Source organism: Pantherophis guttatus, chromosome 1 (assembly GCF_059756535.1).
Source record: "Pantherophis guttatus breed Tessera chromosome 1, ASM5975653v1, whole genome shotgun sequence".
NCBI classification, from domain to species: Eukaryota; Metazoa; Chordata; class Lepidosauria; order Squamata; family Colubridae; genus Pantherophis; species Pantherophis guttatus.
In genome coordinates, this window is record NC_142063.1 from 67,590,406 (window position 1) to 67,603,694 (window position 13,289).

Consider the following 13,289-nt stretch of genomic DNA (forward strand, 5'->3'; position numbering starts at 1 on the left):
CCAGTTCAGAATTGCTGAATAATGTTGATGTCAATACTTTTTAAATTATAATAGTCCTCACTAAACAAATGGTTGTGACTTGAGAACTAACAGCAATTACAAACATCTTCTGTAAGATTGCTCTTAGGAAAAGTTTGACCACAGCTGATTAACACAGGTTATAATGATAATGCATTTACTCATCCAGACAGTAATTAGATTACAGAAAATTCTTCCAAATTTGTAACCAGAATAGGTAAGGACTTTTGAAACAACTAACATTTCCTTGGGCTAATTGAAAATGTTTCATCTTGGATTCTTTAACTGAAAGAAAAAGAGGATTGGTGCTTAAACCCTATCAGCTTGAAAGATTTTCTATCATAAAGTTCCACAATTTCTTCATAAATCAAACCTCCTTTGAGTTCTGAGTCCAGTTCTGGGCACCAGAACAAACTAGAATAGATACAGGTTAGAACAATGAAGATGATAAGGGGCTGATCATGATATTAGAAGTGACTGAGGAAGCTAGAGATGTTTAGAAAAAAACACATACAACTGAACAGGAGTAATATCACATTTTCAGACTGGACAAAGATTAAGGCACCTGTTATGAATGTGTGAATCTGAAGTTCTGTAAATGGTTGGATTCAATGATTAAACCAGAGAAACATTCAAGTTACTACATTTATGAAGTAGATTTCACATTCTGTAAAATAAGTTCAATTATCATTAGCATCTTTTCAGATCCATTCAAAAGCAATCAGCAGGGTAATGAACAATCTGATTCAAATACATATCTCCTATCCTTGCGTCATAACATTCATTTGCTTCCTGTACTGAACTGTTGACCATGGGATAACCATAACTTTTTACGTGTCAGTAATTATTAATGATCCATAAGAAAAGCTGTCTTCTTATTCAAGGGTTGCTTTACTCAAGAGCCTTTACTGAGGAACTGAGAAGCATTTGGAATAAATTCATTTTTAAATCTGATTTGTGTGTGTGTGTAGGATCAGATTATTCATTACTCTGCTGATTACTTTTGAATGGATCTGAAAAGATGCTAATGAAAATGGCTCTTGTTTTCCTAACCTTATATGATTGTGTTTTATTGTATTTCTTAAGTCAAATGTTACCATTAGTTACTGTTATGTTCATTTTGATGTTTTTGTGTATATCCTGTGTGAGGATATTTAGAAAGAATTTTCTACCACCGGTGCTTTAGAATTGTGGGAATTCTATAAAATGCCTTCAGGGAAACTCCAAAGGTGCTTTTTTCAAGAGGCAACCGGACTTTCTGGTTTTTCTTTGAAGACATTTCACTTCTCATCCAAGAAGCTTCTTTAGCTCTGACTGGATGGTGGGGAATGGAAGGATTTATACTCCTTGCAGACAGCTGGTCATTTGAATTCTTTTAGTGAGTCATTAAGGCCACCTGGAGGTTTATCTGTGTCCTCAGGGCCACCTGAATAGTACAAATGGCTGTGGAGCTTTCTTGGAACTACTGAAAGGACGATTCACTAAAACACAGGTGTCAAACTCGCCATGTCACGTTGCCGTCACCTGACGTTTCCCGTCATTTTCCCATTCACAGAGCTGGGGTGGGCGTGGCCTGCACATGACACATCCAGCCCACGGGCCGCCAGTTTGACACCTGCACTAAAAGAATGCAAATGACCAGCTGTCTGCAAGGAGTATAAATCCTTCCAATTCCCCACCATCCAGTCAGAGCTCAAGAAGCTTCTTGGATGAGAAGCGAAACGTCTTCAAAGAAACCAAGAAAGTCCAGTTGCCTCTTGAAAAAGCACCTTTGGGACAGCCATGACCTGGATGACTGAGAATCTCCATAGATTTCAGGGGAACTTATTCATCTTATCTTATTACTGTAGTTTAATTGGCTCCTCCCACCCCCACCCCAATTTTATTCCTCTTGATTTTTTTTCTCTCCGTTTCTTCTTACCAGCCTCATGATTACTGTTCTTTCTGTCCCTTTCTCTTTACCTGGACATACCACAGGCACTTTTTTTTTCTCTTTTCTTTGTTTTTAAAAGAGTTTGGGAATGTTGTACAGCAATTCTACAGTGCCATGTTCTATGTTTCCATATTGCTTTTTTTTAAAACAGGGGATTAAGACAATATGATAAGGGTGAAGAATACTGAAGCTCTATTTATGTGATGGGGGCTCCAGGGTTAAGGATCCTAAATTTTGCCTGGTAATGTTGCCCTGCTGGTACCACTGTTTCTAAGCAATTACAAATGAAACAAAAACAAACACATTTGAAATAAAGCTGTACAGAGAAATCTGGTAGGCATAAGCATTTATCTTATTCAATACTTTAATGTTAATCATTCCCATGTATATCACTTACTCTTGAAAACAGTTTTGATTTATAAATTTTAATCATTGCCATCAAATGTAAAAATATACTGTATAAAAGTGCAATATGTACAGCCACATCTAACTTTCAACTCTGGCGAACAAAGGCACCAGAAAAAAAACAAACAAAAAAAAAAAACCAGAAGTTAAGGTTGTTCTTAATCAAAGGACCAGAAAGAATAAAGAACAAAGCAACCGAATACAAGCCAATTCTAACCTGACACTTAATGTTTGGTGTTCAAAATATACACTCTTCCACCACATAAATCAATATGTATACAATGTATCCAAATACTCATTTTGAATGAAGATAGAAGATAGAACTACTTATTTCTCATTTGATTTCCTCAGGAAAATAAATAAAGAAAACTGCTGCTGGCCATCCTTTCTCATGCCTTTTGTCACGATCACAGGATTATTATGAGCTGGGATCCAGTCTTGGAATGGGAATGAGAAGGCAGCCATGTTACATGTTCAATCAATCAGAGTAGAGCTGGAAGGGACTTTGGAGGTCTTCTATTCCAGCCCTCTGCTCAAGTCATAGACCCTATATCATTTCAGACAAGTAACTGTCCAGTCCCTTCTTAAAAACCTCCAGTGATGAAGCACCCACAACTTCTGAAGGCAAACTCTTCCACTGATTAATTGTTCTCACTGTTAGGAAGTTTCTCTTTAATTCCAGTTTGCTTCTCTCCTTGATTAGTTTCCATCCATTGTTTCTTGTCCTGCCCTCTGGTGCTTTGGAGAATACTTTGACCTCCTCCTCTTTCTGGCAGCCAAAGTAGAACAGGTATTTAGTTGTGAGGTCTTGTGGGACACGATGCTTGACTTCTTTCTCTGATAAAAATAGTTCCCAATATGGAGTCGTAATTTCTCATGGAGCATAAACAAAAGGATTGAAACAGGCTGAAGTCATGGCAGCCGCATGACATGAAACTTGGATGACATTCACATATCTATCACTTGTTTAAAAGAGCAAACTCTTCATCCTTATCTCTAATCAAATTAACCACCTGGAGAGGAAGCCAACAAAGACCAAAACACAGGACCGAAATTACCAGCATCTGGAAGGTCTTTTCTTTTTTTGTAGTCGACTTTTCTTGGTTGTGACATACGGCTCCTGGGATCTTTCTCTTCTGGAGATAATAAAAAATGGCACAATAAGAGAACAACACGGGTGAAAGTGGAAGCATATAAGAGAGGAGGAGCATCAGACAAGAGTACAGCTGTCTCTCTGTCTTCTGGAGCAACCAGATTTCTCCACAGATAATCATGTCGTGGCCAATGCTGTTGAGATCTAAGTAATAGGTATGGAAATAGGTCGGTAGAGAAACCACAAGAGACAAGAACCAAATAGCAGCCACAATATAGATACAGGACTTGCATCTCACCCTTTGGAGAATGGGATACACAATTACAACGTATCGATTGACGACAATGACTGTGACAGGACAGACACAAACACGGTTGTCCCTTGAATCAGGGTGACAAAGTAGGACATGAACACTCCAAAAAGCCAGCCTCAGCTTTCAAAGGCATAAACGGTGGTCAGTGGAACGCAGAAAATGCACATAATCAGGTCAGCAGCTGCCAAGTTCCCAATAAGGAAATTCATGGTGCTGTGTGGCTTTTTGGTGATGCTGATGAGACAGAGGAGGAGAAGGTTCCCTGTGCAGGCAACTGTCACCAAGAGAGCGTAGAGAGCAGAGGTCTTCAAACTTGGCAGCTTTAAGACTTGTGGACTTCAACTTGACTTCAATTTCAAGTTGAAATCCACAAGTCTTAAAGCTGCCAAGTTTAAAGACCTCTGATAGAGAGGAATGAAAAGCGATTTCAGCTCAAAGAGGAGATCCAGGCCAGTGAATAAGTGATCTGAGCTATTAAAACAGGAGTCATTCGAGAGCTGGGAATTGTTCATCCTTGTGGAAATGCTTATTTCTACTTATTCAGTATGTCACCAAGACATGGGGAGATTAGAAGAATAGAAGGGCACCTGGAGCTGAGTTCAAAATAATTTCTTGTCTGTTTTGAAGATTTGGCAGTTTTCAGTCTCCATCTTCTATCTCCATCTCCATCTGATGAGCCTTGGTGGCGCAGCAGACTAAACTGTTGCTATTAAAGTAGCACTTAGCTGCCAGCTGCCTGCAATTACTGCGAGTTCAATTCTCACCAGGCTCAAGGTTGACTCAGCCTTCCATCCTTTCAAGGTAGGTAAAATGAGGACCCAGTTTGTGGGGGCAATAAGCTGACTTCGTATAAAATAGAACACCACTTGGGGGGATGGGGCAAAAAGCCCTACTAAGCAGGTGTATACAAAAGTATGAAGGCTATTGCTTAATGCATTGTAAGCCGCCCTGAGTCTCCGGAGAAGGGCGGCATATAAATTGAACAAATAAATAAATAAATAAATAAATAAATAAATAAATAAATAAATAAATAAATAAATAAATAAAACTCCATCTCTTCAAAATTCATCCCTTGAAACTTCTTGACATATCACATTTCATTAGACTTGCTTTGAGGATATTCTTTCCCTCAGAAGGATTTCCCAAGGCTTCTGTAAGTACTTTTATTTGCAGCTACAAACATTTTGTACAAATGTCCTTTTCCCCAGTCTCTCCCTCTGGGTTCCTTCTGCTTTTTGCCTTCCTCTGTGGTTAATCCTGGATGGCAAATCAATCTGAGCTTGACAATTAGATTGGGCGATTCTTATGTCAAACTCTTACTTAAAATTCACTTGTTGCATGAAGTTATGGGTTTCACTGCATACTTGTTTATGTTTGTTTGTCCATATGGACCTGCATAAACATAAATAAATGACAATAGGGAATAATTCCAAGAACATTATCTCAAAAGATTTGATAAGAACAACACTGCATTTTAAAGGTTCATTTTCCTAAAATGATAGCTTCCATATTCAGTTAATGTTAATTACTATTCCACTAATTCCTCAATTAAGTATCTATACCTATATCATGGTATATCTATATCAACTATAACCAGTGGTGGGTTGCCCCCAGTTCGGACTGGTTCGCAAGAACTGGTAGGAAAACCAGCGGGAGGCCCTGCCCACCGCCCTGGATGTCATCATCAGTGATCTGTGCATGTGAGGAGCAAGGCGCGTGCGCGCAAGCAAAGCGCGTTTGTGCGCGATCCCGTTGTGAACCGCTAGTAAAGGTAAGTAGAACCCACCCATCTATAACATATAATCTAGCTCTATATCTCTATCTATCTATCTATCTATCTATCTATCTATCTATCTATCTATCTATCTATCTATCTATCATCAACTCTCTCTTTCCCTCCCTCTCTCTCCCTCCCTCTCTCTCTCACATCCCCCCCCCCTCTGTGTAAAGTTAAAGGTTTCGCTTGTCCAGTCATATCTGAGTCAAGGGGGCAGTGCTCATCTCCATTTCTTAGCTGAGGGAGCCAGCATTGTCCAAAGATATTTCCTTGTGGCCAGCATGATTATATGCCTAGGCACATGGAACAGTAATAGCATTTAGACTTATACCAGTATACTGATGCTGTTACCTTCCCACCAAAGTGGTATCAATTTATTTTACCTGCATTTGCATGCTTTTGAACTGCTAGGAGCTGGTGATAGTAATGGAAGCTCATCCCGTTGCACGAAGCTCAGGTCTTGAACCCAGGCTGACAGATTTCCAACTGACAAGCTCAGCTTCTTTAACCACTGAGTCATCAGTCCCCCATGTCAATAGACAGATGATAGATAGATACATGATATAGATAGATAGATGATAGATGATAGAAAATAGATAGATAGATGATAGATAGATAGATAGATAGATAGATAGATAGATAGATAGATAGATAGATAGATAGATAGATTACATCTGTTGCATGTGTCCCATTGATCAAAAGAGCCGTGGTGGCACAGCAGACTAAAGCACTGTTATTAACATCAGCTGCCTGCAATTACTGCAAGTTCGAATCTTGCCAGGCTCAAGGTTGACTCAGCCTTCCATCCTTTCTAAGGTAGGTAAAATGAGGACCCGGATTGTGGCGGCAATAAGCTGACTTTGTATAAAATATACAAAAGTATGAAGGCTATTGCTTAACGCATTGTAAGCCGCCCTGAGTCTCCGGAGAAGGGCGGCATATAAATCAAATAATAAAAAAAACCTCTTATTTACATTAATTGCGTATTTCTGATCCATTCTATGGTTTGGCTACATATACAGCTATATCTTCAGGGAAGGGAAAGAAATACCATTAGGAAGTTTTTTTCTAACCTCAAACTGAAAACTGTTTCCTTACAATTTGCATTCATTAGCTTTTGTCATGACTCATTAATGCAATAGAAAATAAATTTGTTCCTTCTTCTAATTCCCACTTATTTCCCTGGGATTTAAGCTGCAATTGTCTGGCCATAGGAATTAGTCAGATCTCAGTATGTTGTCTGGAATAGTAGGAAGTTTTACAAATCTGGATGATGGTAACAAGCTCTGCTAAAACCTGAATCAAATTATGTTCTGGTTAACATCTAGTTTGGAAGGTGAAAAATAGACAGCAGAATAAATTTTTCTGAAGCTAATGGTCTGTAGTCTGGAAGAATTTGTTAGGTACTGATGTATTGAAGGAGTTGTATCAGATCCGTCTTCATTCCCAGACTATAAGCGGTGTCAGTCTAGGTCTTTTTTCCATGTCCCACCTAAGGCCAGATGGTTTCTTGCCCAAACAGAGCTGCCACTGCTGCATTGCTGTCTTTTTCAGATTGTGTCATATGTTAATAAAAAATAATCTATAAACCATGCTTAAAGTAGCCGTTCAACTCAGTTCTAGTTTTTGAAACTTCTTTTCCTCTTTTGCTTTTTTCATCATGATGAAAGTATTAACCTCAGGAGTTTTGCTGCTGCCACCAAAATCTTTCCTGAACTAGACATTCTTTAATTTCTGTTCTCTATTCATACAGTGTTTGGATCTGGCTCCATCTCTTTCAGTGCTATCTCTATATCTGTGTTAATGTGACTAGGGAAAAGATTGGGAAATTATAGACACAGTCTACAGTCAATTTACAGACAGACAGACACGCATGCGTGCACGCTCGTACACACACACACACACACAGAGACTGAAACTTTCTAAGATTCTGTCCTTAGTCTCCCCATCCTTCTGGAATATATACTGGAGTGACATACAAGTACTTACATGCACCAGAGCAATAGACAAGAAAAAATAAAGTGAGAAACAATGTACCCATAAAACTGTAAAAGAAAATGGACAAAACCAAAGAATCTAAAAATCCATCAGATGCTAATAAAAAACCGACAAAGAAATACCGTAGTTTTGAAGCTGATTTGAAGACTTATATAAATTAAAGAACTCTGATCTCTCCTAGGAGGCAAATGTATGGTTGTGGCACTGTTTTTTTCTTCCCAAATATAAAGATTTATCTTATGTGCCCAGCAACACTCAGAGAACTATTTGAAACAAAGCTATAGCTCAGGTTATTCCATACTGTACCACAAAGAGGCAATTTTCTCTTTTTCCTATTATTATAAAAAAATTGAGTGTGAGCTAATACTTTATATGTGGGTTTTTTCCCCACAGGGGAAGAAGGCACATAAAATATATAACTAAATTGTATGTGGTTTATGTATATAACAAGAATGGTATAAATTCTATTATTGGTCTACTTGTTAGTTCCTGCAGTGTTACCCCCACTTTCCAAACGGGCTAAAATCCCTCTGCTCCTTTTGTGGTGCTGGCAACACCAAAAACCACAGTGGAAAACTAAGTCAGGATGTCCAATGAAAAGCAGCAGGCTTCTGTGATTCAGCCCTGATTTGATCTACATGTTGTTAGTTGAGAAGTCATGTCCAACCCATTGCGATCCCATGGACAACATTCCTCCAGGCCTTCCTGTCCTCTACCATCCTCTGGACTCCATGTAAGCTCACACTGATTGCTTCAGTGACTCCATCCAGCCACCTCATTCTCTGTCATCCCCTTCTTCTTTTACCCTCAGTCTTTCCCAGCATTAGGCTCTTCTCCAGTGAGTCCTTCCTTCTCATTAGGTGGCCAAAGTATTTGAGTTTCATCTTCAGGATCTGGCCTTCTAAAGAGCAGTCGGTCTGATCTATATAGGAGATTAAAAATATGAAGTACAGATATGAGTATATGATTCAAGATTTAAGTGCAGATATAATGGATGGCAACATAGTAAATGGACTAGGACTGGAAGGTAAGAGGTTCAAATTAACCTTTAATTATGGAAACGTACCATGACTTTGGACCAATTTCTCTGTCTCGGTGTAATGTATTTGGCAGAAAAGTGGGATAGAACTCTAACACATAAGTGGATAATTTGAGAGTGGGTGGACAGAATGGGATGAGAATTGCAGGACTGATAGTCCCTTTTTTATTTTATTTATTTTTATTTTTATTTTATTTATATGCCACCCTTCTCCGGAGACTCAGGGCGGCTTACAAGGTGTTAAGCAATAGCCTTCATACTTTTGTATATTTTATACAAAATACTTTTCAAGTATTTTAATACTTTTAAAGTATTAAAATGACTAAGTTTAATATTTCCACTATAGTATTTCCAAATAGTCCATTCCTCTTGCACCTTTTTTCAGGTAGAGGTAACAAGCAAAGAAGAAAAGGAGGAGGAGGAGGAGAAGGAGAAGGAGGTGATGGAGGAGGAGGAGGAGGAGGAGAAAATAAATAAATGAAGAAAGAAAGAAAGAAAGAAGGAAAGTACAGCATCTTCAAATTGTCTAGCAAGGAATGTAGTAATAATTTATACAGAACCAATGCAAAAAAAAAAATCTTACATTAACTTAAAAACAAAAGTGTTCAACATTGTTGGAAAAGTTAATTCTTACTGTTCTGTTTGCTTGTTTGAGACACATTCATAAGCCATTTTATTCAGAAATATCATCTCCCAGAGCCCTCCAACTCTAATTCCTAACATTAAACCGTCCATCTACCCAATGGGTTTTCTTTAACAATGTGGGCTGGACATTCTGAGCTCTTGAAGGCTCAATGTCCTGGACCTGGACGAATTGAGAACATTGAAGTTTGCTTGTTCTCGAGGACTAGAAGACCAAGAACTCCCTTACTTTATCCTGCTTTACACGTGTTCTGTCAGCTCTTCAACACTTACCATTGAGGGAAAGAAAGAATATAGCCATTTTGACATTTTGCTTGAGTTTCCAAAGCTCTCATGGGGGGGTTAGTCGGGCGGCTTGTAGAAGGAATCAGTGAAGATTGTGGAGAAAGAAAGGATCTTCCGCTACTCCCTTCTCACAATCTGTGGTGCTTTTTGCTTTTCTCTTTTATTCTTCCCGAGCCAAAGGGATGATGGAAAGCTGGAGACGGGGCTGAGAGAGGTCAAAAGTGTTTTCGTTCGTTGAGACTCGTCGTGTTGGAGCTGCAAGGAGGAAAACTCTCCCTTCTTAACACAGTCGCAGCTCCAGTTGGGTTTCCTAAGAACCGAAGAAAAGCTGGGAAGGAAAGCTCTGGAACTGTCCGTAGCTTGTGGTGCTGAATCGAAGCACTGACCCTCCTTTACCCTGAGAAATATAGAGAGAGACTGATAAATCTCCTCCCCCGCCGCCTACTTGGACAAGGATTTAAATGATCTCCACTCCCCTTCTCCTCCCATTTCATCTTCTTAGGCTGGAATATATTCTGCCCATTTTGGAGAAAAAAGCACAACAAGGTATGGCGTATAATGCTTTCAAGGAAGTTAAGGATCACTTCATCCTAACATTTTCTCTAGGCAGCCTTACCTAGTCTGGTGCCCTCCAGAGAAACTGATTTCTGTTGTCCCATCATGGTGCTGTTGGCTATGAATGACAGGGGCTGCAATCCCAAAAGTTTGGAAGGCATCAAATTGAGGAAAGCTGCTTTCTATCATGCTAATAACTTACATATGCAGGCAGTCCTCAGATTATGATCACAATTGAGCCCAAAATTTCTGTTGCTAAGCAAGACAGTTGTTAAGTGAGTTTTGGTCCATTTTATGACCTTTCTTGCCACAGTTGTTAAGTGAATCACTGCAGTTGCTAAATTAGTAGCATGGTTGTTAAGTGAATCTGTCCTCCACATTGACTCTGCTTGCCAGATCATTAAAGGTGATCATATGACTCCAGGACACTTAACTGTCATAAAAATGAGTCATCTTCCAAAGATATGAATTTTGATCAGATGATCATGGGGTTGCTGCAACAGTCGAAAGTGTGAAAAATGGTCATAAGTCACTTTTTTCAGTGCCTCTTAACTTCAAACATTCATTAAATGAACTATTGTAAATTGAGGACTACCAATATCTTTCTCTCCCTATGAACAACTTCTGTGGATTTTGTTTTTGCAGCAATAATACATGGCAAAGTTTTAAAGGTATATTTCACGTGCAAGCCATCATTTTTTAAAAACCCTACTGATTTTTGACATATTAAAATACAAATGACTACTAACATCACTTTTTATTGCCAAATAAGCCTTCAGCCATTATAAAAAAATTAGCAAGCTTCTACGTAGAAAAATAAAAAGACAAAATACTTCTCATTGTAAAACAATTACAATCATTTTTTATGTAAGCCTAAAATCTGGATTTGGCAAACAGATGGATTTTAGAGATCTTTGTTGGTAAATCATAACTCATGTTGAAGCATAAAAAATTAGATTGCATTGAAGTCTGCATCTACCAATATTTAGCATTCTCTACATTATTTTTTTACTTTGGAAGTTTACTTCATAATCAGTTTCACAAATTGTGATTGTATGCCCACTATCAGTAACAGAATTACAGAGTTGGAAGGAACCTGGCAGCATAATCAAGATAATTTAGAATGGAAATATGAGATACGTGCTATTTTTATTATCTTAAGTTGCTGTCCTTTTAATGTAATGTGTACTGTTGGTTTGACAATTTACATAGGTTAAGATGTATGGCACACAGCACTTGGCTTTGATGGAGTTGTTTATAAGCTCCGTTAAAGTAGTTAATATATAAATAAATTTTAGTAGTGGTCTCAAGGATATGGAGAACAAATCCAAATAGCATATGCTTAACACCTACTACATCAGTTTTTCAAACAGATCACTAAAATATATACCTTATTTCCTAAACTGCTTTTTCCTGGGATTGTTTTCCTGCAGCTGGTTGTATATTTTACTTATTAGATCCTTATAGTATTTTAGAATATGATGATGTTTTGCCTCAAGGTAATGAAAATTGGTTTGATATACAATATATAAAGTATTTACTTGTCTTTTGGACGTGGGGTATATATTACTTTGTGAAGATATGGTTCCAAAAGCAGGATATAGATTTATTGAATTTATGGATGATCAGATGGATTTTTAAAACCTCTGTTCCTCTTCTTTACTTTTACTTGACCTGTCCATCAGGTCTAGACCTGGATGTATAGGAATCAAGCTCTATGAGTGTGTCAAGAGACACATACTTCTACCATCATTCAAAAAAAAGGTGAACTTTTATCATTCCCTTTGTCTTGTGTATCAGCACAGTGTCATCCACCCACGTTGAAATGGAAATTCACTTCAATCTTTTATCACTCTGTATGTTCTTCCTAGGTGGCAAAGCAATCAATCTTCCAACCCTTCATGGAAAACCAAAGAATGAATACTTTAAGAAGATAATCTTATTGTTTTATCCTGTGGCCCTGCAACTGTGACTATCCAGCCTACAGTTTATGAGAATTGTAATTAGAAAATCTAGGGAACATAGAATTATCTATACCTTGTCAAAACCAAACAAATCTATTCTCATTTATTTCCTTGTCTGTTAAGCAACCTCCACTCTGATAGTAGCACTTAGAGCATCTTGCAGAACATATTAGACTAACAGAGATTTGTGGCCCGTCAGCGGTCTGTGCAGTTAGTAGCTGATTCCGACAGCGAGGAGGTTGGTGTGGTGCTGCGCCAGCAGCCTGTGCAGCTGGTGCTCGAGTCAAACAATGAGGAGACTGGAGAAGATGTGGTGCCAGAGGTGGGGATTCAGCCAGGGCCTTCAGAACCTCCAGAAGTGGAAGAAGAGGAGGAGCCTCTTCTCGATGCACGAGCGCGCAGAGCTGTTAAAAGGCAGGAGTGGCTCCTCAGGAGGAGGCCTCCTCGAGAATAAGGCTTGGGGCTAATTGGCCACTCCCCTAGCTTATTTAAGGAAGGACGACAACTGGTGCAATTTGCAGGAAACAACTTCGTTCATATTCCTTCGCGTCTTGGTTCCAGAAACGTTTGATTCAGCTCTTGTTTATCTCTTGTCAGTTTTCCTGCAAATTGCTTCTGGGCATTCTGCCAACCACAGTAAGATTACGGTTATCTGAAATACTGTGCTTCAGAATTGAGTTATTATTCTTTGGATTCTTGTCGGCTGTTAATGAAGTTAAATAAACAGCCCTTGTTCAGAAAAGACTGATTTAAACTGTACTTGTGTTCGAACAACTACTAAGAAAGCTCATTAGTAGTCCTTAATTAGTAAACTAAGGTTTGTACAGACTTTGTGTGTGCTGCATTCTTTGGGGTCCGTAGCTGGGACAGAACACAGAGTTGGAAGGGCTCTCTGAGCTTGGTTGCCGGTTTAGGTCACTACTGGCTTAGTGAGTTGATCAAAGGAGGACATAGAGTCTGCCAATGTGAAGATCCATAGAAGCAGGGATCTACCACCTTAGACAGGAACTGAGGTGCAGACTATGGACAGAGACCTCAGAGATAGTCCAACACATAGTGGCAGACAGGAACAGCATACATTGAACAGTAAAATCAAGTAGTTGGCATTGTGAACAGGAATATTTACAGAGTATATGGACTAGGCCCTCCCAAGTCCAAATGGAGATTCCATAGGTGGTCACGGAGAATATCAGTAAGGTCCTATGGGACTTCCAGAGTCAGACATATAGGCAGATTTTGGCCAATCAACCAGACATTGTGGTAGTAG

The 13,289-nt window shown here is 38.9% G+C and overlaps 1 pseudogene; it reads right to left on the bottom strand.

Annotated features, from left to right (window-relative positions):
* Positions 1 to 299: 299 nt before the first annotated feature.
* Positions 300 to 4,274, bottom strand: LOC117666177 (prolactin-releasing peptide receptor-like; annotated as a pseudogene).
* Between the last annotated feature and the right edge of the window lie 9,015 nt (positions 4,275 to 13,289).